Below are 27353 nucleotides of genomic sequence, written 5' to 3'. Positions count from 1 at the left end.
AATTCCATCCCTCTGGGATCCTATGTTTCGTGAATTTTTACATTTTAAGGATATACAGATTTGACTTATCTAAGAGCACGTATGACTTAATTTTGTATTTCCAGTAATCATTTGTTGAGCTCACCCCACTTATTAAAAGACAATTTTCTCTTATATCCAATAAAAGATTTCCTATGCAGTTTTTCCAAAGCCCCCTGTTTAAAATTAGTCTAGCAAGAAATGCAGTTAATTCATTGTTTCCTAATAATTCAACAATGATTTTCATTATTATTACTGTATGAACAAGAGAAATTTAAAATAAGACACTGAAATCTGAACTATTTCATTTGATAATTTTGCTGTAAAAGTCAATGCTTCCATCAAATAAAAACAAATATTCAGCATCAATTAATCAAATAGGAAAATCTACACCAAAGCACACCCACAATGAGATGGAAAGGCAAAAGCCAAAACCAATGGCAAAAAGGAGAATCCTGTGAATTGTGTGAATTCATACAGCTCTCACAAATATTTATTTCTAGATACAGCATTTTAAACCAGGGGTCTTCAGACTCATATATTAAAACTGCCTTAAATACAAACAGCCCCGTCACCTGTAAAATGCTGCAGATTGGTATATAATGATTAAAAGTACAAAATTATGCAAAAAAACCCCGCCCTTTGATAAATAGGTTTTTAAAAATTCTTAATTGAGGTTCTCTAAAGGGAGACATTAAGTGTATTGCCTGCTAGGTGTATTGATTTCTAGGGGAAGGAGGGTTAGGCAAATCAATACGTGCTGTTCCCAGCTCCCTCTTGGGAACACTTGACCACTTCCTGGGATCCCAGAAGGCAGCTGTCAGGAGAGGTGGCGCAGCTTGGTATGAGCGCACTGCAGGAGCCTGGTGAGCACCTGAGCGCCCAGCCAGGGGACAGCCTCCCCAGCGCCACTCCACCTTCTCCAAGGTCATGCCCCCGCCCCCACCCTCCTCCCGGCTGGGGCTCTACGCCCCCCTCAGTGCTAGCCCGACATAGGCCCTCTGCCCGTCGACCCCCTTCATGTCCTTTTCCTCCAGCACGGTGCCCACTTTTTATTCTGAGCTTCCTCCTGGCGCTTCCTCTCGGCCTCTTCTGCCTTCTTCTTTTCTTCCTTGGCCTCCTTGTACCGCCACTTGGGGATCTGCAGGTGGATGCTGCCCTTGGTGCTGCCCTTGCAGCCTACGCGCTCTGGCTGGAAGGTGGGCGCAGGCGCCTTGCTGATGCAGACCCTGGGGACCACCACACCCGGCCACACACTGCTTCAGTGCAGGAGCTGCAGGGGCAGGAGGCTGGCCTTCCGCCGGGCAGAGGCTGACCCCTGGGCCCCTGGAAGGTAGGGAGACGGGGGACTGAGTCTTGGAGCCTCCTCTCCGGAGCCCCCCACCACCTCAGAAGTCCGAAATTGCTGTTCAGCGCCTTCTGCCTCGTCCCTCTCTTGGGCAAGGGTGCCCTAGTCCCCCTTAGCAGCCAGGATTTCCTGCACTGCCAGCCGCCGTTTTCCAACACAGGGAAGGTCCTCAGGACCCACAGTTTGGCAGATGATGGCCACAGCAGGACTGTAAAGGCTTGTGGTCATCCTGACCATGTGGTCAAGGACGCCCCCATCCTCCAGGCCCCGGACTGAGCACGGGGTCAGCGCGGACCGCACAAATTCAGCGAGCCTCTGCAAGCAGTTTTTGGAGGCTGCAGGCTTCAGAGCCGCCTCCGGGGTCAGCGGCAGCCCTGGCCTGTATTTCTCCCCAAACTGCTCAGGGCAGGGCCGCTCCAGCAGCCTCTGCATGAGTCCGACAGCCTCCACCCTGCCTGTGTAAGCAGCCCACCCTGGGGTGACATCCCGTGGTGGCTGTCCCAGGCATGTACATCTGCCCCTGAAAAACAAGAAGCACAAATGGGTGGCTGCAGCAGCAACTCACAGGCAAAGAATGGAACAAAGGTAAACTTTCCAAAACCTAATAACAAGCTCTATCCTGGACCACTGCCACCTGCATGTGACAGTCACCTACTGCATTTACCACTGTAACAGAAAAGGTTTCTCATGCATCATTTGATGCTTTTGTCTTTTCTAAATAAAAAAAAATTGTCTAAATCTAAATCATGATTTTTTTTTAAAGAGATAAAATTCCAGCCAGGTGCAGTGGCTCCTCTCCTGAATCTCAGCAGCTCAGGAGGTTGAGGCAGGAGGATTGATTGCAAGTTCAAAGCCAGCCTCAGCAATAGCAAGGCACTAAGCAAGTCTGTGAGCCCCTGTCTCTAAATAAAATACACAACAGGGCTGGGGATGTGGCTCAGTGTTTGAGTGCCTCTGAATTCAATCCCTGGTACCCAAAAGAAAGAAAGAAGATTCCACAGCTCTCTGCCAATGGAGACATGACTAGACAACAAAGATGTCTCGAGATCACTTGATGATGCAGCTGGAGTGCTCTAAATGCTAATGGTAACAGTCACTTGCAAGGCACTTGGTACCATCTCTTCTGTCCTGTCATTTGGAGGGCTGCTGTGGGTCCTCTTTTGTGGGAAATGGTAGTCTTTCACCCCTCCCACTGGGGAGTTAACTGGCTGGGGGACTGCAGCCCATATTCCTATAGACCAGATGGTGCGCTATTCCAAAACAGAGGCCATATCTTATGCATTTTCCTTCTGCAACACATCTAATCCTGGCAGGTGGGAGGCATGCCTGTAACAAAGGTTCATGACAGAATGAATGATGGTCACGGTGGCTGGGGACCTGCCTGGGCTGCAAAGCTGGCAAGCTCCAGGGAGTACCTTGGGTCCCCTGCACTCAGCTCTGTGTGCTAGCAACCACCCAGCAGGGCAGGTGTGATGGTCAGTATTCTGTGTCAGCTTGGCTACACTAGAACATCCAGTGCTTTCATCAAACACTAATCTAGGTGTGGCCTGAAGGGATCTTGTAGCTTTGGCTAACACCTTCTAATCAGTTAACTTTAAGTCCAGGAGATCAACCCCAAAGAAGTGGCTGGGCCTCATCCAATCATTGACTGCCTTAAGAGCAAAGACTCAAATTTCTTAAAGAAGAAAAAGTTCTTGTTGCCTTCATATATGAATATGCAACAGCAAATCCCATCGTTATATATAATTATAATACACCATACTACAGTGATGCAGCCACATCAATGTTTATAGTAGCTCAATTCACAATAGCTTATTGGTGGAACCAACCTAGATGCCCATCAGTAGATGGATGGATAAAGAGACTGGTATGTATACACAATGGACTGTTTCTCAGCATTAAAAAAGAATAAAATTATGGCATTTGCACGTAAATGGATAGAGCTGGAGAATATCATGCTACATAAAGTAAGCCAGTCCCATAAAATCAAACGCAGAATGTTTTCTCGGATTAGTGGGTGCTGATTCATAATGGTGGGGGGGCATGGGAAGAATGGAGGAACTTTGGATTGGGCAAAGAGGAGGGTGGGGGAGGGAAGGGGGTGTGGGGCAGGAAAGATGGTGGAATGAGACAGACATCATTACCCTAGATACATGTATAATGGCACGAATGGTACAACTCTACATCGTGTACAACCAGAGAATTGAAAAGTTATGCTCCATTGTGTACAATGAATTGAAATACATTCTGCTGTCATGTATAACTAAGCAGAATAAATAAAACATAGAAAAATTATAATGCACCAACAAAAAAACATGGAATAAAAGAAAAAGTTCTGCCTCTAGACTTCAGTATTAACTCCTACCTGTGGGCCTAGCCTACAAATTTTAGACTTACCAACCCCCACAACTGCATGAGCCAATTCCTTAAAATAAATCTCTTAATTTATGCACCCTATCAGTTCTGATTGTCTAGAGAATCTTTAATGATGTATCCCCAACGTCTTCCTGAATGTCTCTCCATTCTACCCACTACCCCCGCCCCTCACATACAAACATTCCAACATTAAACTCCAAATCATCCTGGTGAAATATGCATAAATTTCAACTTGGCAATGTAGAAATTATTACAAAGTTGCTGTTAATCTTGGTCCAAACTCAGCCCCACATACAGTTAGAAATCATTCAGGATTTCAAGTCCCATTAGTCATATCTCTACTGGCAAAGCAATGTGAAAAACTAGGGCAATTATCTAGTCTGTGAGCTCCCTGGAGAAAGGCCTGGCAGAGGCAGCTTCATTTATATCCCACACAGACCCAGGTGTTGACATGCGGTGGCTGATCAATAAGTGCTGAGTTGAGAGAGGTGGGGGGGGGCACTGCCACTTCCCTGCCCTGCCAGCCCACAGTGGCCTCATAGCCAGGCAGACCTGGCTCACCTGAGCTCACCTGCTAATAGTCTTAATTCTGTGACACATTAAAGAATAGCCATCTTACAAGAGTGGTAATTATTTGGAACCAGAAATCAGGAGAACTCATTAGTTAGAGTACAATTTATAAACTGACTAAAATGAAAAGGGGGCAGTAAAAATGTCATTGCAGAAAATAGATGACACATTAAACCTTAATTAATTGCATGTCACTTAAAAAAGGAACAAACTGCAAAATTAAAATCTTAATGAACACTGCGTGAAAGAGACATTTTTCAAATGCTAATGGAAAACGAAAGGAACAGCTGTCCAGAGCGCAGCGTCCTTCTTCCTGTTGTCCCCCACCTTTTCAAAATGCTCAGAAAATACAAACACCCCAAAGAACAAGAGCCATTGTGACTGCCATGCAGTTTTAGGATCTGAGTGGTGCTTAATTAGGGATTCACTTCCTCAGAAACCACTGCTAAGGGTGACATTGATGGCCAGGACATAGCAGGTAAATTATGAATGACAAGCACAGTTACCCTTCAGTGTCCACAGGGGATTGCTTCCAAGACCCCCATGGACACCAAATTCCAAGGATGCTCAACTCCTTTGTAGAAAATGGCATGATCTTTGCATATAACCCATGCACTTCCAGACACCAAACCATTTCTAGGTTACTTATAAAACCTAAGGCAAGGTAAATGCCATGTAAGCAGTTGCTAGGCTGTATTGTCCAGTGACCAGTGACAAGGTAACAGGTCTGTACCAGTTCCATACAAATGCATTTTTTAGAGATATTTTATATCTGTAGTTGCCTGGAACAGAACCCAGGACATGGGAGGATCAACTGTACTGATGATTAACATTTTACTTGAATACCTTGAAACAGATATAGAGAACTTCCAAAATGCCACTGTGTCCATCTTCTCCCTGACACCACCAGCATCCTTGCCTACCTACCCAACAGTGCTCAAACCTGTGGACCAAGGATAGGCTCTTGCCAATGGGTCCACTTGCCACCTTGCTGACAGCTAGGAGTTGTCTGCACAAAATCATCCTCTATTTTATTCAAAGCAACATGCTCAGTTCTAGGCAATGGATTATAATGGTCCAGCCTAAGACTGCCCAACCTCAGCATTATTGGCATTTTTGTCCTTGCTTGTGGTGAGGGCTGTCCTGTGCAGTGAAGGACTTTTAACAGCATCTCTGGTGACTACTCAAGAGGTATCAGTAGCACCCCACCAGTTGTGACAACCAGAAATGTATCCAGCTGTTGCCAAATGTCACCTGGGGGGCAATATCGTCCCTGACTCTGAACCGTTGGTCTAACCTAATGACTGAAGTCTGTTTCCCATTTGTCTGGCTGCCTGTGTCCAAGCAACCTTGTGCTGGCCAGAGCCCCATGGGGTATTCACCTCCTGAGAACAGGGACAAGTGAGTTTGCTGCTGTTGCCACTGCCTCCTACCAGAGGTCTGGTGACTGTCTTGGAATCAAGAGGTGACAAAGCAGGAAGCTAAGGGAATTGATGAATAGGAGAAGAAAATCAGGTCCATGTTGTCTTCTCTGAACCAAGGCCAGCTTTGGACAGTGACCACCAACCTTAAGACTCCTAGTGAGATGTGAGGAAAAGACACCTGTCTAATCCACTCTCCAGCCTGGACTTCTGCTACTGCAGTGGAAAACATCCCAAACTAGTGCCAAAGGGGAAAAATGATGTTCCCGCCCTCTCAGTTCACTTTCCCCTGGGAGTCAGCCAGGCCCCCAGGACAGTGGGAGGCGGGTGCAGTAGTCACTTTCTTTCTTCTCCACCATCCCCCACCCTGACAGCATCCTTCCTAGGCAGCCCAGCCCAGGCCGCCCTCCTGCCACAGGAGGTGACACACCACAAGGGTGGGCCAGCCCCTGCCAGCTTCCTGCTGGGCCACCTCTAGCCTGTGTCTGGGGCACTGGGTGTGTAATCAGCACAGCAAGTCAGGATTGCAGGGTCACGGGGGAGAGCCTGCTGTCAGCCCAGTGGGACTGAGGAGCTACCTCCATGGCACAGCAAGTGGGAAAGGTGTACCCTGCCCCCATGAGGGGCCAGAATTGGAAGACAAATCCCCCAGCATCCTTGTCCCTTGGGGTATCTCTCAGAAGGCCCAGCAGGGCTGAGTCCCAGTCAACCACCAGCAACCTGCTCAGGAGCCCGAGGTCACCCTATTAGCATTGTCTCTTCCTAACTCACTCCCCCAACCTGCACCCTACCAGGCTGCTTCCCCAAAGCAACCTTTGAAAAAAATCTACTTGTCCTCAAGTCCTTGTCTCAGGGTTTGATTTTGGGGTGGAGGGGTGTGGTATGAATTTCCTGACCTAATTTTTTTCTAATAACATGAAACAACTCCAGTGTGGCAAATTCTCAGTTCACAAAAAATTCCCGTTTTCCTCATAAACAGAAAGCAACGTCTTAGTATAAGTCCCTGGTTTGCCAGAAGTCTAGTCAGGGCTTGATGGAGATGAGCAGGACCGTGGAGCAAGAACACAGTGTCTTTTCTGGCTCCTCATCTTCCTCTTAATCTATGTGCTCCCTGGAATCGTGCAAGATGCAGGCCTTTGATTATTTCTCTTCCCGCGGCAGCAGCCTTACTTCACGCGGCACTTCAGTACAAACAGGAGCTCTCGAAAGCAACCTGGAACCTGGCAATCTCCATTAAAAAATCCTGTCCTCCATGCGGCTTCTCAGAGCCAACTGATTTAAATAGACTTGTCACTGTGGGACATTAATATTCCACTGAATCAACAAGGTTCTGCTGCCTCCCGTGGGACTGTCATCAGCACAGACGACAATATTAGGAAGCCAAATCCAAAGACCCACTGAATCAGGTTTCCAGAATCCGGTTATATTTTCTATTTAAATTAAAATTTTTGATACTTCTAACATTCTTTTGTTCTACTGCACATGCAGACCCAAGCTGATCTGTACCTGTACATTACAGATGGTGAGAAAATCTAAACAGTTGAGGGTTTCATCCAATTTATCACATATAAGCTGAAATGTTTGCTATTGAAAATAAACGGCAACTCAGAAACTCAGGTGCAGAAAAACATTCAGGAAACAAAGATCACCTCATCTAAAGAACTTAGAAAGGCATGTTTTTATATGTAGTAATGGTTGCACACTTTACTTTTCAAATTATCACAGGATGACCGTTTTGCAGTTAACTCCTGTGTAGCCTTCCTAAGCTATACATAGACTCACTCCATGTTGAAGGGTCTGTCAATCTACAAGAAATGCTCAGGCTGTTGGGAACTTCCAGTGCTTTAAGTTCTCCTGATATGGATATGTTTAAATGGAAATAAGAGACATAAAAATAGTTGAGAATTGTAATCTAACTTAGTAGTTAGAAAAGGTCTCATCTTTATTTTAGACAACATAGAACCAGCTGGGAGGAAGAAACATATCTAAGAACAAAAAGATCTTCTCTTTTTTCATCCTTTCTCACTTATTAGTTATAACAATAGTCGCCGTTTCCCCCACCAACCCCCGCAGAGGATGTTTGCAGTGCCTGGGACATTTCTGGCTGTCATGACTGGGGATACTTCAGCCATCTAGAGGGTAGAGGCCAGGGACATCACTGAACAACCTACAGTTGTCAGAACCTCCCCCCCACCCACAACATGAACTTATCTGGCCCCAAATCTCAAAATCATGCCAAGGTTAAAAAACCCCTGAGTTACATGCTTACTGCCCTAGTAAGTTAAAGGTCTCATCACAGGATATTTTTCAAAGAGAAAAATATGCCTTGCTCTTTTATTCACTTAATGAATAACTACAGAATACATAAACTCCCTAATAATGGTAACAACACATTCCTAAGTGGCATGTCCTGATGGCAGGCATCTAGGGTGGCCCTGGCAAGAGAGAGCTCCCTCTCTCAGAGCCATCACAGCTTCCATCCCAGAAAAGAGGAAACCGCGGTCCAGAAAGGCAAGTGACTGCCACAGGTATGGAGCTGGTCGAAGCCTGCGCCCTGGCTTTCTGGGTCACTTACCCCCCCCGCCCCCCGCTCTGTAGCAGCACAGTACACAGGGAAGCCCGAGGCATGGACAGGCAGGGCCTGTGCCTACAAGGGCTCCAGACTTCACTGGGGGAAAACTCCCAGGGGGGACAGGGAAGAGCGTCTACAGACCCAATGTCTAATCTGTAACCACAGCTGGTGGGATGCAGGTGACCTTAACACCCAGCCCATCGCCCCCAGTACCATCTCCCCAAGAGATGTGGAGGGCATTTCTGAGATCCTATAAATACTGCAGCAAATGCCGGAAACTTCTAAGAGACCCAAAGAAGACGAAATGACAATGATAGTGGGACTGATCCCCTCGTGTTTTCCAGGGCGATTAGAAGGCAATTGACCTCCCACCAAAAGGAAAAAAAAGTTGGTAATTCAAATTAACTTGTTGGGAAAAATGCATTTGATATGACTGACAGCATACACTGTCAGTAGAAAAAGTAAATTACTAAAAATCTGCACTCGATTAAAATTCAATCCAAAAGGAATGAAAGCAGATGAAGCTTCTGCCATTCACAAGAGCATCCTACAATCACCATTTAACTAGGAGGGACCACTTCTCACTGACACAGGACAGGCAGGGCCTAACCTCTGCTGAAACTGAGCTTTTCAAAACTAAAACTGCCACTGAATCAAAAGCACAACCAATGGGATTAATTTTAATTATGATCCTTTTATATTTCTAAGTAGATTTGCAATCTTCAAAACCTCCATCCTTGTTCTTTGAGTTTATTTGTCCTATAGCATCCTGTAAGACTCAGAGTTTAAAGCAGGAGGAAAAAAATTAAAAGTTGTAAATCCCCAAATCCCAGATGGATGAAAGAAAAACAAGTTCAGGTCGGGGTGCACCACACAATGCCGAGTCATAAATAATACATGAAGACAAACTGTCACAGGCCAGAGGCAACCGGGAACACATGACAACTAGACAGGGAGCCAGCTCAGGTCTTGGGACAGAGAAGGCGCATTAACGGAGGAGACGGGATCTGGTAGAGCTCTGATGGCATTCCCAGGAGAACCACCATCTGAATGTTGGCCCCCCAGACTTCATAGTGTGACACTCCATAGACAAGGGGATGGTATAAAGAGGTGGGGGCTTTAGGAGGTGCTTGGTCACAGGGTAGGCCTCAGGAATGGGATTGGTGCCCTCATGCAAGAGGCCAGAGGGTGCCCCCAGCCCTTCCAATAGGGGAGGACATGACAAGAGGGAACAGGCCCCCACTGGACATCAATCTGCTGGTGCCTTGATCTTGGCTTCCCTGACTCTGAACTATGAGCAATAAACATATTGTTTATAAATCATCACATCTGGCATTTTGCTATAGCAGCAAGAATGGACTAAGAGAGGGAAAATGTCAGCTCTTCAGGAACTCGTAGCACTAAGCAGAATTGGCTGACCCCCATGCCACAGCCAAAAATAAAGATAAATTAAGGCAGCAAATGAATACGAGCAACAGCTATTGGTTATTGAGTGCATTACATGTACTTAGACACATCTTCTCCCTTAATTCTCCAAATAACCTGGTGAGGTGGCACTAAAGACTATCCCTGACCCCAGTTTCAAGGCAGGAAAAGAATTAGAGGTTCATCAGAAGGAATTTGGTTTAGTAGCTCATTAAAACGGCATAGCCCTTGAGAGTTTATAAAGTAAACTATTTCGTCCTCAGGGAGGAGGGACCGAAAGAGGTCATTACCCCCATTTTGCAGATGGGGACCGGTGAGTGTCTTCTCCAGGCTGACAAGGACCTAAGGGACAAAGGGGGCTGCCCTGTTGATCCCAAGCTGAAGCCTGGAACTTTCCACTGACTCTGGAAACTGCCACACAACACTTCATCCTGCAGCTCCAACTGCCAGCAAGCAGGAGGCAGCCTGGTCCGGACCACCCCCTCCTGTGCCCACTCCAATAGCCGTGGGCCCACCCAGGGCCAAGACCAGAACCCACATTTCTTCAGAGCAGATGTGCACAGGTTGGGAGCAGATGTGTGGGTGGGAGGAAGCCAAGGGCAAGGGAAGGCGTCACTCCTCCCAGAGCTCAGCACTGATCTGCACTGAACTGCTGGCTGTGACCCCCTCCACAACCCGGAAGGCAACTGTCACCACCTCAACAAAGAACCCATTCTTCGTGGCATCTGCCAGGCTGTTTCCATGGGGATGATTCGTCTCTTTGGGGGACATTCTTTAAAGGAGTCAGTTATTTCCAGGGCCCACAAGTGCGAGGGACAAGAGGCACGTACCTGCGAGCATCAGGGCTCTGACGCACTCCATCCAGCCCTGCATAGCTGCTTTCATCAGGGCGGTGAAGCCAAACACGTTCCTCCTTTCAAGGTCAAGACCAGGGAAATAGTTCAACAGGCAGCTGGTGATGGTGGAGTGCCCTGAAAGAAAATGGTACACGTGTGCGTTTCACTCACACGAGGCCTCCAGAGGGACTGGAGTATGTCAGGAGGTGGCACAAGAGGAAGCCAGGCCCCGGGCAGCTTCCTGCTCTGCACATTTTCCTCTCTGATCCCAAGACAATCCTTCCAGAGCCCAGGAAGCAGGAGGAGGCAGAGGGCCCTGTCCTGGCCACATGGATGTCTCAGGTTCACTGAGGCCCCTTCAGCCACCCACCTGAGTGGTGCAGGGTCCCACCGTGTGGCAGAGGAGGCTGGGCAGGGACAGCAATGTCATCACAGGCGGGCGCTGGCAGCTCCCAGCTGGAGCCGCTGGGGCAGACAGAAGCTAAGCCAGGACTGAGCCTCCGAAGAATTTCCAAGTGCTCCAGTGCTTCAGGGAGGAAAAGCTCATCTTCATAGCAAAGAGATAACACCAGCTCATGTTCACACCTCTGCTGCCACTCAGAAGAGAGTGTCTGTCCCTCCCTCCCCACCCCCCACTCACACATGATCACAAGGAGCCTGCCTCAGCCAAAACCCTGAGCAGCTGAGAAGCTTCAGGAAACTCATTAGGGAGTATAGATTTCTCCCCTTTCTCATCTGGCTCCTCCAAAAACGGATCCAATTTTCTGCTTATTGCCAGACATATTCTCAAAAAGCCCAAGGTGCTCTCAGTCGGGGTGAATCAGGAGGCCATTGTGCAAAAGGCAATAGTTCAAGCATCCATCCCCGGAAAACCCTGTCTCAAGTAGAGCTTCCTGAGCCACAAGGTGGCTCTGGGGTCTGCCACCCAAGCCCAAGGCTAGCCCACCCCCTCAGTCTTTCTGTGCTGGACTCCCCCAACCACACACACACGGGACCACAGACACACCTCGATTCCCTACAGCATCCTGGCACTGGGTTGGATCACTCTAGGGTGCAGCTGTCCTGGGCACTGAAGGACCACTAGCAGCACCTGGTCTTGACCCACGAAGTGCCAGCAGCCACGAAACCCCAACTCCTGCCCCAACTGTGGCAACAAAATATGGGCCCAGACACTGCCACCTGTCCCCTGGTAGGGTGGGAACGGGAGGGGGTACAATCACCTGGGTTGAGAACTACTGACCTAAAGGACCTTCCTCACTGTCCCAGGACCAACCACACCAAGTGGGAAACAGGTCCTCTCCCAGCGCCTTTGTCCCTGGCCCTGGCTAGCCACCCCCCAGCTGCCTGCCCCATCCTGGCCCCTGCAGGTGATGGTGAGCATTCCCTTGGGGATGTGAGCCGTCTGCACAAGTCCCTCTTGCAGAGCCCCAGGGCGGTGCTGGATGTGCAGCCACATCCATCCTGACATACCAACAGTCGGCCATCTGCAGCCTCCCAGGTCACTCCAACGCTGTTACGCCCAGCTCCACATCAGGGCCACAAGCTTGGACCTCATGGACACTTCCCTGCACTCCTCTGGTTAACTCAGCATCTCCCCCAACCCAAGGAAGCCCCCAGCCTTGGAGGATCCAGGACCCCCAGGGTTAGACTCTCCAATTTCAGGACAGAGGCCTCCAATGGATGGCACTGTGTGGGGGGAGGGAGAGGAGATGAGGCCATCATTCTCCTGAGGTGGGACAGAAATGAGACTCTGCCTGCAGACTGAGAGGAGAGGGCTGAGTCGGCTGGAGGCTGCCAGCTGCCAGAGGACCCGGCCTGCCTGCCATGGCCCAGGCCTCCCCCAGGGCCCGGCGCCAGCTTAAGCATCACGAGAACGGAATACCAGACCCTGTGGATGCACCCAGTAGCTCCTGTCTTCCCCATGACAGCCACCCTGTCAACCACGGCACCCGGACTGGAGCCCAGAGCCTTCCTCTGTTGGACACAGACACACATCACAAATGGAACATCTGAGGCTCCTGGACATGATGACCACATACGCTGTGGGATGTCAGATGGGAACCAGGGACAGGAAAATCTGGGGAAATCCAAATAAAGTGGGGACTTTCATTAATAACTACACATGGCCACAGGCTCAGTCCTTGGTCAACAGCGTGACACTAACGCAGATCTGAGGAACAGACGAAACTGGGTGCGAGATGCACAGGAATTCTTTGTACAATTTGCAGTTTTTCTCTAAGTCTAAAGTGTTCTAAAATCTAAAATCTGTTTTTAAAAAAGGAGAATGAGCTCAGGGCCACTCCAAAAGAGTGCAACGCAGGGACAAGGATTCCCAGCCACTGCCTGGTGATGATCCTATCCATCCTGTTCGCCAGCGCTACCCTGTGGCAGGAGGTCACCAGGATGCTAGCGTAGGCACACACAGGAGGCAGAGGATGGTGGCCAGACAGGGAGGGCAGGAGGAGGGAGACAAGTGGTTGATTCAGCGTGTTTCTCACAAAGTGAGTGGACAGGCCACAGCGCAAGAACAGGAGGAAAGCCACAGCCAACTCCGGCTCCACCCCGGCCCCAGGCTCTGGGTCCACGTAGCAATGGCATCTCCACCCAAAGCACATGAGGTGGTAGAAGTCCCTGGTACCCGAGCCTGAGGGGCCACTTGGCCTGGCCCACTCCTGTGCTTCCTGGTTGACTACCCACCAAGCATGTGGGAAATTTTGAACTTTTTACCGTCTGAAGCCACCTGCCTCATGGGAAGCTCCTCTCCTATGAGATGACTTACCTCCTACTTCAGAGGGAACAGAAACCACAGAAGGGAACCCCTCAGCTTTCCCCCATCATCCCACAAACTGCCCTACGTCACCAGCAGTCTCCTAGTGAACACCCAGGGGAGTGCGACAAATATTCATCAAGTGAAAAAGACGGTCCCCTCGACGCAGAAGCTCATTTATTAAAAGGTTTCTGATTATCAAGACAACACAAATAATCACTGATTCATTCAACCACTCCTGAGGCCGGTTAGGGGGTAAGGATCGTGCCGTCACTAAGAACATAGTAACAAATGAAACGGGGACTTCTTGATTCCAGGAAAGGAAACAGAAAATAAAAAGAATTCAGGTTGCCTAAAAACCTGACTGCTGTCACTCCAGGCGCTCAAAATGTAGTTCCCCAAACCAGGCCAGTAGAGGGAACTGTCGGCTTTGGAAATACAGCATCCCACCCGCCAGAAGGAGAGCAGGACTCTCCCAGGAATTCTTCCGCGGAGCAATGGGGGAGCAGATGGGGGAGCAGAGCTGGCTGCCTACAGGACAGGCAGGAGACTGATGGAGGGTGGGGCTGGGCTGCCAGGCTCCCTCCTGCCTGCCCAGCTCAGAGAGGGGCGGTACCCTGCTCTCAAGGAAGGACCTCACAGGAATACAGAGGCCCACAGGAAGATGCTGGGCAGGGGCAGGAAACCCGGGATTTGCCAGGCCCTTTAGGAAGCAATTCAGAACAATCTCTGTGCATTTCTTCTCTCCCTCTGTGCCTGCTTCTGGCCTGGGAGGCTGGCCTCCTCCTGCACCTGCTGGGGTTGCTACCCCTGAAGTTTCAGACGGGCTCATCAGGAGACTGGTCTGGCCTCCCAGCTCAGCCCCAGGTTGGAGTGGCAGCCTTCTGGGCCTGGGCCACCCTCACAGGGTCTGTCTCCACCTTCCAAGCAATGGTTCCCCTAACCCTGCCCTGCCACCTGGAGTGAGTTCCTTCGTCAGTGCCTCCAGTCCTCTGCCACTCACTCCGCTTCCTGCCACCTGGGCTGACAGCGCAGACAGTCATGCCTGCTCACAGGACCCCAGTGCAGCCTTGATCACATGGCTCATTCAAGACCTGCCCACTCAGTAGCTGTGGGGCACATAAATGAGCCACGGTTCCTCCATTCCACACAGTACCTTCTTTTAAAACAAATACTTATTCAGCAAGTCCTTCAAGAAGAAGGGCTGTGAGGAGAGCCAGGTCCACTGCATTAAGCAAAAAGCAACATGCTCCCTCCTCCTTGCCACACGTGGGTCTCAGTGGAAAGTACAGGGAGCACAGGTCACCCTCAGGAGGGTGGCTGTGAGGACCAGGAGGACACAGAAGGAGCTCCTAGCCAGACCAAGTGCAGAGGATTACAACCACCAGGTTATCCTGGTTGTGCAAGTTACAAGTGTGTGTACACGTGTGTGAGGTCTGACTGCAGCTGGCTGCACCGTGGCTCCTGGGGACCCAAGTGCTGACTTGGAACAGAGAGTCAGGAGGGGGACAGGGGCTCTCTCTTCCACTCCCTCTTTCTCTCATATTAATTCTGCTGTGATTTTCCTTTAGTTGTCAGCACCTATTGTACAACTTTTGGAATCATCAAGAGGATGACAATAGAATGGTGTTGGAGTAGACCACCTCCTGGTTGGAGCAGAAGAGCCCCCTTGGTAAAATGGGAAGCCATGAGCAGCTCCTCCTTCCCTTCCTGGCTTTCACATTAACATCATAGTCTCTGTGTTCCTCTATGGACACCTGACTTGGGGTAGTGGAGACAGGCCACCTTGAGGAAGCGGAAGGGAGTATTACACAGATCTAAGTACATCAGGGCAAAAGTCTGGCAGAGCCCTGCAGATGAGAAGCAGGGATGGGGAAGAGGTGGTCCTCATGGATGCCCTGAGACCCACCCTCACACTCTTCAACACACTGGACATGTGAGGCCACGATGGGCCCTGTGCCTGGGGGTCAGCCTTCTCCAGAGGTAACCCCAGGCAGAGGGTGGGCTGCCCCCTGATCCTGTGGCAACCCCACCACACTTGACTGAAAAGAAATCTGTAGTGCAGGTGTTAGGTAAGTAGCGAGGAATGAGCAGGAATGCGTGGCTAGGTCACAGGTGTTCTTCAGATTAGTTTAGTGTCTTCTTGAAACCACTTGCAAAGTGGAAAAGAAAGCAAAGGGCGGCAGTTAATTTGTAGAAGATAAACAGAAGCAAAGGAACAAATGGGAAAACATGTTAAGAGGAAAGGATTAATGGGTCTATCTCTTGACAGGGTCCACTGAGTTGATGTGAAGCTAGGAATTATGGCTGTAAGTGTCTCCATCTGTCTGGGAAGGAAGATTCCTTTAGTAGCGCAGGCTCACTAAGGTAACTCCTGACCAGCTGCTGACCCCGGTGCCCACATTAACATGGGGTTGACTTGTAGATGAAGTCCTGCTAAATAGGACGTCCACCATGATGGTTCTGGAGAGAACCAACTAAGGTCAAAACTCCACCAGCCGACGTGAAGGAGCTGAACACCTGATTGTCAGAGTGCAGAAATGGTCCCCAGCTCTCCTGGTCAACATCAAACAGTAATAAATTGAGGACGGCATTGTCTCCTTTGTTGTTCTCTGCTCAGAGACGAGCCTCGCTTTGCTTTTACGTGGCTTTCATCTCACTTTCTCTTTACTATCACTTATAATAATAAAGTTCTCTTGTTTGGCTTTTGGTGTCTGGCTTTAAATTTCCTCTCATTAGAACACAGGAACAAAGGTTTGGAGTTTCACCTCCCTCCCTGACCCAGGGATGTCTGCAGGGTGGGAGCAAGACCCACCCTGTTGAGTGCTTCCTGCCACACCCCAGGCCTGGTCCTGGGCTGAGCCATTGCAGCCCTTCCTTCCCTAGGACACAGGCCTCCTGGGACTCAAGTCAGGGTTGGGCAAGGGCAGGCCAATGCAAGAGAAAGAAATCTCCTGGTCAGTGTGAGGACAGTGATGTTCAGAACCAAGTGGGGCAGCCACAGGATTGGGTCAAGGTGCAAGGCAGATTCAGGGCAGGAAGGAAGAGGAGCAGGGGCCCTGTGAGCCAGGGCCTGTCCAGCGCAGAGCTCACAGCCCGTGAAGCTGGCCCTGTTCCTGGAACCAAAAAGGGCAGATCCCCTTCAAGGTGGCGAGTTGAAGGGGCTCAACACTGAAGTAATCTCGCCTTCCATCAGAGTTCATCAACAAAGAGGCTTGAAGGGAAGGAAGTGGGGATGAGAATAGGAAAGATGGTGGAATAAATCAAACATAACTCTCCTATGTTCATATATGAATATACGATCAGTGTAACTCCACGTCGTGTACAACCACAGGACAGGATCCTCATCAGAACAAGTTCTACTCCTCGTATTACAATATGTCAAAATACACTCTACTGTCGTGTCTACTTAAAAATAACAACAACAAAAAAACTATTTTTCAGCAGCAAAACTATAAAGGTGTTTTCAGGGCAATGGGGGGAGTTGGACTATCAGTCTGAGATATAATAAATAATTTCACTGAATCAATGTGGGATTTGTTGGATGTGGCAGGGATGCGTTTTGCCTGCTGTTGAGGAGATCCTGCTGGCGTAGGTCAGGGTGGTGTCTGCCACTAACTCTAATGGGTAAGCAGAGAAAGCAGCAAATTGGCACAGTGGCTGACCACTGTGGAATCTTCTGAGCAGACTCTCTTACTTTTCATTCAAGTGTTCTCAATTTCTCAGACTAAAGTTTTAGGCCACACATGGTGGCACACACCTATAATCCTTGCAGCTCAGGAGAGGCTGAGGCAGGAGAATCTCAAGTTCAAAGCCAGCCTCAGCAATTTAGCAAGGCCCTAAGCAACTTCCTTGTGTCAAAGGAAGAAGAACAGAAAGGGCTGGGATGTGGCTCAGTGGCTCAGCACCCTGGTTCACTCCCCTGTACCAACAGCAAACAACTGGGGGAACTACTTGCCAACTTGAGCTTTCTAAAGAAAGTACTGGGAAATGGCCGCCAAACCAGGGAGTGGGGGATCTGAGGGGTTTCCCTGGACCCTGGAGTGAAAGGATGCAGACAGAATGGTGAGACAAAACTGGAGCTGGACAGGTGACCTCATCTCCAGGTCCATGGACACCCAAGGGGGGCACAAACAAAACAAGGCAGACCCGGAGCCAGAGATGGGGGCAGGGGAGTTTCCTAAAGGAAAAACACTGAGTTTAAGTCAAACAAACACAAAAAGGGCTGAGGCGCACACAGTAGGGGTTTGGATTCCTCTCTCAGTGTCAAGGGTGGGGTGGGAGCTCCTCCAGGTACAGCACTGTTTTAGCTTTTCACTGCTGGGACTGAAAGATCTGACCAGAACAAGGCAGAGAAGGAAAGTGTAACTGAAGGCTCACAGTTTCAGAGGTTTTAGTCCATAGAAGGCCAGCTCCATGGCTCAGGCTCAGGGCACAGCAGGGCATCATGGTGGGAGAGAATGGCAGAGGGAAGCTCACATGGTGATCAGGAGGCAGAGAGACCACTGGCTAGATACCCCCAAGCCCCACCTTCAGGCCCCTCCAGCCACACCCACCTCCTCGGGCCACGCCCACCACTTCAGCTGCCACTCAATTAATTCCATCAGGGGATTCATCACTGGCTGGTTAAGGTTCTCACAGCCCAGTCGTTTCTCCTCTGAACCTTCTTGCACTGTCTCACACATGAACTTGGGGGGGACCCCCCCCACCCAAAGCATAACAGAGATGCAGAGAGCAGGCTGGGCTCCACCTCTTCCTCTGTGAGACTAAAGGAAACCGAGGAAATGAGGGAGGAAGGGAGGGAGGGGTGTGCTATTTTTCTAGATAAATTGTTACTTACATGTGAATACAAAATAAAAACAGTTTTAAACAGTCCCAGTGAACACTCTCGCAAATTAATCAGAAAAGGAGCCTCCTTCCCTCCCGTTCTCACACTGCTCAGGATCCTACCCCGTCCTCCGCCCTCAGGGTCCCCCATTCAAGTAAACCCAGCTTTTGCCAGGAGGGACAGCGAGGACAGTGCTGTCCTCTCCACCGCCAGCCAGGTCGGCTCATTCCATGTCTCACAGCATTTCAAAGGCCCCATGGCCAGAATGGAGCCTGTGTGTCTCCCACTCCCTGTTCTCTGTCCCCTCTGCAGCCGGCGATGACCCTGTGCAGATGCCTGACCACAACACCCACTGCTCACCCTTCTCCACTGCCCACCTCACATCCTCTGACAACAGTGCTCCAGCCACATGCTCTGGAACCTCCTGGGGCCCCATCACCACACACCAGGCCCCATGCCACTGGAATGCATCCCCTTGCACCAGACCCTTAGTGATCAGGCCCCTGCCTTCTTCAAGGGCCTCTCGTCTCTCCCAGGCATCTTCATCCTACCACCAACCACCTGCTCTGTCCCTCAGACCGGCCATTCCAGAGATTCTCTCAGTGCCACCTCGGCCCCAGGGCTTTGCAATCCATTGTATCAAAGGACCTGCCTCTGACTTCTAGAACACTGGACTCGAGCCACCTCTTCAGCGATCTCTGCCCTGAACATCCAGGCCAGATGGAGTGATCTTCATTCATGACACCCAGGGCACGCCTTCATCAGAGCCCCAACAGACAGCGCTGGGTTCCACGTCTACTTCTGTCCCGTGAGCTAGAAAATGACTCAAGGACAAAGCCTCCCCTTGCTGGGAGTCCTGGTCCCTGACAAGGTGCTGGCCCACCAGAGCCACCAGAGGTTCTGATCACCCAGCACCTCACCATGGCCTTTCACATGCTTGCTGCTCTCCAAGTTGTGACCTTGGCTTGTAGTGCCTGGAGTCCTCAATGGAGACCACACTTAGGGAAACAGGTATTTGCACAAACCCCGGTCCTTTCTGAGTTTCGGGATCCATCTGCCCTGTGTCCTGAAGGACAAGAGGGGTGCACAGACCACCTCCCACTCTGCTGAATGAAACAATCATATACTGTTTCCAGTTTTCTTAGGGACCCCAATCAGATCCACCCAGGCAAGCACTGACACAGCAATCAAGGCAGCAAGAAGGGCCAGGAGGTCTGTCTTTGGGGACAACAGCAGACACTTCCTTACCAAGGCCAAGGGACCATGTGGTTTGGAGCATTTCCTCCGCCTTCTTGGCCCTGGGCCCCATTCGTGAACAACTACCTTAAGTTCCTTAATACACAAACCCTTCTCTTTCTGGTTCAGTCTGAGGCAGCTGCATTACCTGCATTTGAGGTCTTGACTGATGAGACAGATACACAGTTATCCCTCCTCAGGGACTTCGAGGCCTACATGCCTTATAGAAAATGGCATAGTATTTGCATATAACTTATACATCTGCCTGCACACTTTAAATCTCTAGATTACTGATAACACCTACTTCAACGTAAATACTACATTAAAACAGTTGTTACACTGAATTGTTTAGGGAATAACAACACGAAAAAAATCTGAATGTGTTCAGTACAAACTTTGTAAAATATTTTCTACCCATGATTGATGTGGAGCCTGAGGGTACAAAGGTCTGAATATTCGTTGGAAGCCAATTTCTTTGAAAAGATTAGTTACAGACTTGGTCAAGACCTCAGTTAAAACTAAAGTGTTACCATGAGGGGAAAATGCAGGTTTCACACTGACCTCAAAAAATGCTTGAACACAATCTAAGGAGGAGGCCAGGATGCACGTGGCCATGGTAAGTGCTGGCCTCCTGAGACGACAGTGAACAGGCCTGAGGACCTGTACCCACCCACACTTCCAGGGCCATCTCGCTAATTCAGCCTCACCTTGGTAGGCTAATAGTCTAACAGCCCTCAGAAAGCAATTCCTGGTGTTCCTTTAAATCTCTAGGTAAAATGCAAGGTCACTTCCAAGCGTATCTACTTTCTTGTTTAGCTGCCACTAAAACATGGTCGTGTCTCTTCCTGTCTCTTCCTCTAGTGGGTTCACAGCACCAGCCATGACTTCCCGGGGAGCTGGCTGGCTGTGACGTTCTGGGTGAGGGTGATTGGGTCTCTGGTGCAACTGCATGTCCAAAGGAGCTGGTCTGCCCCAGGCTGCATTCCGCAGGAGTGGGTCATCTCATGGTCCCAAACGCACAGAGAGGAGGGGCCCGCACACCCGTCAGCCCCCTCCTTGCACCTGTTAGCACAGATGGGTTTGCATCCTTCCGACTCGACAGGCCACGCTGCCAGAGCAGAGCCCCAGGGGAAGGCCAGGCCAGCTCTTACCTGCCTGCGCAGGTGTGATGAGGGCCGTGTTCCCCTCGTTGTCCTGCCAGTTGACGTCAACGTGGGGGCACTCGGCTAAGGCCACCACAGTGTCCACAAAGCCATGGTAGCAGGCGACAATAAGGCCAGTCTAGAAACGAAGAGGGAAGCGGGTCAGAGGGGCATAGCCTCAGCGTCCTCAACCCACCACTGACCTCCAGGCGCTGGCTAAGTGCAACAAGGACCCCCAGTCCCCAGCTCTCAGTGACACTGTGGAGCAAATCACTTGCTGGCTCATGTTCAAAGGTCTTCTGATCAGATGGGAGGGAGGCCTGGAGGGTGGAGAGGTCGGGGAAGAGTCGGCTCCCGCCTTCGGGGAGTGAACTGCAGGCCTTGGAGACGCGTAAGTGCTCGGGGGATTTAGACTGTAATATGGGGCAGGTGAGATGTGAGTACAGGGCAGGATGTGGGGCAGGGAGACTGGGGAGAAGGGGCTGTTGGACCCAGGACATGAAGGAGCCGAGGGAATGAGCCTGGGGGACATTGAGGGGAAACAGCCCCAGAGAGGAAACACAGAGTATCCTCGGACGGCGCCTTCCCTGGGAGGAGTCCACAGCCAGCAGGGACGGAGCAGGGCACAGAGCTTAGGGGAGTGGGCTGTCCACTCTGCTTCAGGTCTGGCTGCGGGGCCAGAAGCAGGCTCCAGGAAGGTGGCAGAGGGGCAGAGGAGAGCCACGTTTGGATTCCAGACACCTTGTGAAGTTTTTTGCTATTAGAGTGAACATGGTTTGTGAAAGGAAGAGAAGAGCCCAGGAGGACCCCAAAGTTCAGGCTAAGCAACTGGGCAGATGCGGCTGCCATCAAATGAGATGGAGGAGATAGGCGGAGCAGGTGCTGGGAAAGATGGCTTCGTTGACAGCCAGGAGGAGAGGTGGACACTGTGTGGCCCTGGGGAAGAGGTCCAAACAGGAGAGAGAAGCAAGCTGAAGGTTGATTCTGGAGAGCTGGTAACTAAATAAATGCCAAACCATTAGGCGAATGCAATATTAATATCCGAGACCATCAACAGAGAGTCATGGCTGACGTGTACACCATCAGCAACTTTATAGTAGAGGTGGCCTGATTTTCCCTGTGTCCTCTGTTCCTAGAAGGGCGAAAGCATTTGAGCTCCTCTAGGACCTCTGCTGAACAGGAGGACAGCAAGGTCCACCCCAACAGCCTGAGACCACTGGTCTCCAGCAAGACAAGGAAACATAACCCTACAGCAGGTTGGTGAGTGAGGAGGAGAGCAGAGGACAGGCTGCCATTGTGCATGGGTGAGGGGGCAGCGGACAACAGGCCTGCCATCATGCATGGGTGATAGGACAGCTTATGACAGTCCCACCATCATGCATGGGGACAGCAGACGACAGGCCTGCCATTATGCATGGGTGAGGGGAGAGTGTATGTCAAGTTTGCCATCATGCACTGGTGAGGGGACAGTATATTATAGGCCCACCATCATGCACTGGTGAGGGGACAGTGTATAACAGGCCCACCATCATGCATGGGTGAGGGGACAGCATATGACAGGTCCGCCATTGTGCACTGGTGAGGGGACAGCAGACGATAGGCCTGCCTTTGTGCATGGGTGAGGGGACAGCATATGACAGTCTGCCATTGTGCATGGATGAGGGGCCTGCCATCGTGCATGGGTGAAAAGACAGCTTATGATAGTCCCATCGTGCATGGGGACAGCAGACAACAGGCCTGCCATCGTGCATGGGTGAGCGAGGACAGCGGATGACAGGCCCACCATTATGCATGGGTGAGGGGAGAGTGTATGTCAAGTTCGCCATCGTGCCTGGGTAAGGGGACAGTATATTACAGACCCACCATTGTGCATGAGGACAGCAGACGACGGGCCCGCCTTTGTGTGTGGGTAAGGGGACAGCAGACGACAGGCTTGCCATCATGCATGGGTGAGGGGACAGCGTATGACAGGCCTGCCAGGCCTGCCATCGTGCACTGGTGAGGGGACAGCATATGACAGGTCTGCCATCGTACACATCTCCACCAGCAACAGCAATGAGACCACCACGAAGCCCCTGCCAGCTGCCAGGCACAGCCTCCCACCTGCACATCTAACACAGTGACCATGAGAAGAGACCTGTCACCTGGTTCACAGGATGGCCTCTGTAGCCTACAGCCACTGAACTTGCCTGGGTACCTTAGCGAGGGACACAGGAAGCCAGAATGCAGAGCTGAGTCTTGGTCCCAACATCCCTGCACTCACTGGTGTCCACGGGCCATGACGGACAGGAAGCAGCAGGTCGTGGAGATGGAGACAAATCCATCCCATGTGGCAGGTCCCTGGCTCACTGTCTTCAGTGCTCAATGGGCCCTAAGCCACAGCCCTCTCTGTGGGGTCTACAGATCCCTTATGAGGTGAGACAAAGCAACTCCACCATAAAACAGTCAGGGCCAAGGGCCTGCAGCCAGCCTTGCCCATCAGCCAAAATAAACACCAAGCCAGCAAGTCCTCCCTGAGGCTCCCCAGAAAGGCTTTTCTATGAAACAAACTGTGACCCTGCAGACTGAGATGGTAAGTCCCGACCCCCGTGCCATGAGCATGAACTTATCTGGAGACAGGGTCACTGTAGATGGGTGCAGTTAAGACAAGACCACACCTCAGTAGAGTAGACCCCAATCCAATGTGATTACAGTCCTACAGGAGACGGGGGAGACACAGGGAGAAGCCATGTGACCACGTGGCCATGTGACCACATGGCAGAGACTGCAGAGGACACTGAGGGCTGGCAGAGGCAGGACGAACTCTCCTCTGCAGGCCTTGGTGAATGTGGCCTCCCATGACCCCGGGCTTCAAACTTCCGATCTCCAGACAACGGGACAAGAAAGTTCTGCTGTTTGGAGCTAGGTTTCTCGGCCCTAAGAACTGGCCCTAAGAACTCAGCCCCCTTTTACCAACCTTGATCCCCTGTGCACAGTGACCACCTCTTCTCCCTCTTCTCTAAACTGGCTAGTGTCACTTTTCATTATAGGACAAATCTCAAAAGCACCACAGTGGGTGTGTGTTTGTGGCCTCCAACATCCATCCTCTCCCCGGGTTAACATGGCGCAATTGTTCTTTGGGGAATGAGTCACTCTGAGTCAGCCCCTGTTTCCACGGGAGTGAGCCTTCCCCCTTCCAGGGATCCCAGCTGTCACCTCTCCATCCCTGAGCACAGAGACTGGGTTGGAGAGGCATGTCACCTAACAGGGACAATGACAGATACAGGGGTTGAGCAAGAGCTATGGGGAGAACTTCCGTGGCTCTGGCTGGAGGAGGGGGCAAGGGGGGTGCTGGGCTCTGGCAGCCACTGTGCTCTGCTGCTGCCCAGGAGAAGTCGGAGAAGCTGGAGGGCGAGGCTCCAGTCAAGGAAGGCAGAGTGGAAAGATAGAGAACCCGGTCCTGCAGCCACGGTAAGGGCAGCTGGATCAAGCCTCACCTGACATGGTGGTTCTGGACTTTCCAATTACGTGGGGTGATAACACTTTGCACCCTTCTTTTTGTTGTTCTTTTTTTTTAAGAGAGAGAGAAGAAAAGATGATAAGTTCATACGAATTGGGTTTTGTACGGTTGCCATGGAAAGATTCCCAATTCATGAATGCACTTGCCTTATCAGCAGCATATCATCAAAACTGCCCGTGAATGTGTCACACTGAAGTCTGTGCTGGCACAAGCAGATTTTTCCCCCTGTGACTCCCAGGGAAAGGGCTCTTCCCCCCTGGAACTCTGTGACATTCCCTGTGGGGTCAGAGGAATTCCTGAAGCAGGGTTTATTCTATCAGTCCATCGAGTCAGTGGTAGGAGGAAGGGGTGGGGACCCTGTGCTGTCCTTTGAAACTGCAGAGTCTGAATACCCAGGCCTGACATCACCAGCACACACACATCCACTCTCACACACACGTACGTCTCCCCACACATGTGAGGAAAACGTATTCAGGAATGACCAAAGGTCAAGAAACACAAGGCCAGAGGAGGCAGCCATTGGTCGCCGAGGGCACTGCCTGTCGGATCCCTACCCACAACGTGGTGATATTTGGAGGTAGTGTCTCCAGGGTTTGAGGTCATGAGGGTGGAGCCTCATAAAAGGCACCTTGAAGATCTCTGTAGCCCCTTCTGCCACCATGTGGGGACACAGAGAGAAGGTGGCCATCTTCAACAGAAACCAACCCTGCTGTCACCTGATCTGGAACTTCCAGCCGCCAGAACTGTGAGAATGAGGTTCCTGTGACTCACAAGCCTTGCAGTCTACCGTGTTTGTTATAGCAGCCAGAGCTAACTGAGACACCTTTTAGCAGGCTGAGACTCAGGTCCACCTCCTCAGACATGCAGATGCAGTGAGACAATAAAATCCAACCCAGAGCTAATACTCAAGCCACAGCCAGCACTTCCAGTACACCTGCCACTGCTTTGGGACATCAAGGTTTAGAGCAACCCCACAGTGGCCCAGCACGACTACCACCAGATTCTTAATAAAAACATCATTTTTCACAGACCCCCACCCCCCAACTGTTATCTCAATAAGCCTCCCAGAGGCCCTTCCAAGAGGACAGAAAATCATGGATGTTGTTGTAAGTTCTAGAGGACACCCATGATAGGTTTCAACATCGACATCCTCACCACATCGTCAACTCAGTGAAAGCCATTCAATGGAGCATTCTCTAGCGGATGTACTCTTTGAAGTGATCCATTCATAGCATGAAAAGGTTTTCAATAGTTTGATTTTAAAGAGAAAAGAACATGGAGTGAGTGGCCAATCCACTCACAAACAAGCTCCTGGAACTTGCAGTTTCTCTGCTAACCGGGGCTCATGCTGCCGGCTCCTCTCTGCAGTGGGCCTGTCCTGAGGGCTCCTGTTACACAATGGTAGGGACACCTGGGACTCCAGCTGGCACCCAGACCTCATTCTGAGCTTCTCTGGGTGGTAGGACTTCTCCACTATGCCACAATTTCCTGCATTAATAAGACAGACCCATGGAAACAGGACCCTCGGCAGCATATTTCAGGAGCGATCTCTCAGCAGTCATCTTCTCACATCAACAAAAGCACCACTGTCAAATTATCTAGTAGATGCACGGCACTGCACTCCACCAGGGCTGGGATCACAGTGACAACAGGTCCCCTCTCTGGGCGCCTAGTTGCCGATTTCTCATTTTTCTTTCCTAGGAGTGAGTGAACCCTGCCAGGGGTCCGCTAGAGCTAAGGGGTCCTGCACAGTGCTCCCCGCCTTCCCGGGAGAGCTCCTGGGGCAGAGCTCAGGAGTGAGGGGAACAGAGCCCCGGCCAGCTGTCAGCACACACCACAGACCCACCTCAGAAGGCCAACGGCAGGGGCCCTGCCACCCACATGACCTATGAAGGACCAGGAGTAAGGACTCAGGGGCAGGGAAGCTTCCACTGGTGGGTAGAGGGTGCTCTCCAGGCTGGGCCCAGGGTCACCTGCACCTCCACACCCCTCCTGCCCCCTCAGGAAAGACTGCCCCAAACACACCACAGGCCTCTACTGATGGCAGCCTGGATGCCAGTGACATCCCTGGTCGGAAATGACCATGACCTGAAAAAAGAGGGCCCTCAACTTGTGCGTGTGCGAGGTCCTGAGTTCAATCCCAGAACCAAAAACAAGGGCTGAGCCAAGGCCCGTTCCCTGCAGGAAGAAGGGAGGACATGACACCAGGGATCTGTTCACAGCATCTACAGCAATAGCAATGAAGGGGTGGCAGCAGGCTCCGCGGGTCAGAACACTCAGAGCCACACACAAACATGCCCCACCAAAACAGCACAGGGAGGGAGGGTGGTGTGGTGCCAGCTGGGCCACGCGACCTGGTGTCTGGATTGACGTTCCTCCAGATGTTTCTGTGAAGGTAGGTTTTTAGATAAGACTTAAAATGGTCGGCTTTGAGCTGAGTATGGTGGTACATGCCTGTAATGCTGGGGACTTGGGAGGCTAAAGCAGGAGGATGGCAAGTTCCAGGCCAATTTTGGCATCTTAGCAAGACCCCGTCTAAAATAAAAAGGGTAGGGGGATATAGCTCAGTGGTAGAGCTCCCCTGAGTTCAATCCTAAGTTCGAGAAAAAAAAAATGTAGACTTTGAGTAAATCAGACCATCATAGTGTGGTGGGCCTCGTCTGATAAGTTGAAGGCCAACAAGTCCTTACAACAATTCTCACCACATATATAAACACACACACACACACACACACACACATACACACAGTACTCTGGAGACCTCCTACTAACGCAGGGCAGGAAGGAACACTAAAGAACTACCATCACTCCTACCCACTGTTTCTGCGCAATTTGAATTCTTTAAAATAAAGCAATTATTACCATGAAGAACTTACATAAAACAGCATAAAACAGACTAAGACAATTAGAAAGCTTCACTTTAAACAATAAGTTATTCTTTCTGCCAGGAGGAAAGAGCAGCCTGTCAAAACACCAGACCATCAAGGCCAGCCTCAGCAACTTAGTGAAGCCCTAATCAATTTAGGAGATCCTACCTCAAAATAAAAACTAAAAAGGGCCTGGGGATGTGGCTCAGTGATTAAGCGCCCCTGCCTGGGTTTAATCCCTGGTACCAAAAAAAAAAAAAAGACCATACCAGACCCCAAGTCACAAGGGGATGCCCTAAGACCAGACGCTTGAGCTGCAGGAGCAGACATGGGCTGAGCGCTGAGCAACTGGAGAGGGAGAAAGGCCCTGCTGCTGAAAGTCGTCTACTCAGTAGTTTAACTATGAATAAGATGAGCTCATTTCTCCAGAAATGTTGCCAGCTCATGG

The 27353-nt window shown here is 50.7% G+C and overlaps 1 pseudogene; it reads right to left on the bottom strand.

The window, feature by feature from the left end:
* Positions 1-1036: 1036 nt before the first annotated feature.
* LOC144256715 (ankyrin repeat domain-containing protein 33B-like) lies at positions 1037-20672 on the bottom strand (annotated as a pseudogene).
* Between the last annotated feature and the right edge of the window lie 6681 nt (positions 20673-27353).

Source organism: Urocitellus parryii, chromosome 8, assembly GCF_045843805.1.
Source record: "Urocitellus parryii isolate mUroPar1 chromosome 8, mUroPar1.hap1, whole genome shotgun sequence".
Lineage (NCBI taxonomy): Eukaryota > Metazoa > Chordata > Mammalia > Rodentia > Sciuridae > Urocitellus > Urocitellus parryii.
This window is presented reverse-complemented; position numbering and strand designations above follow the sequence as displayed.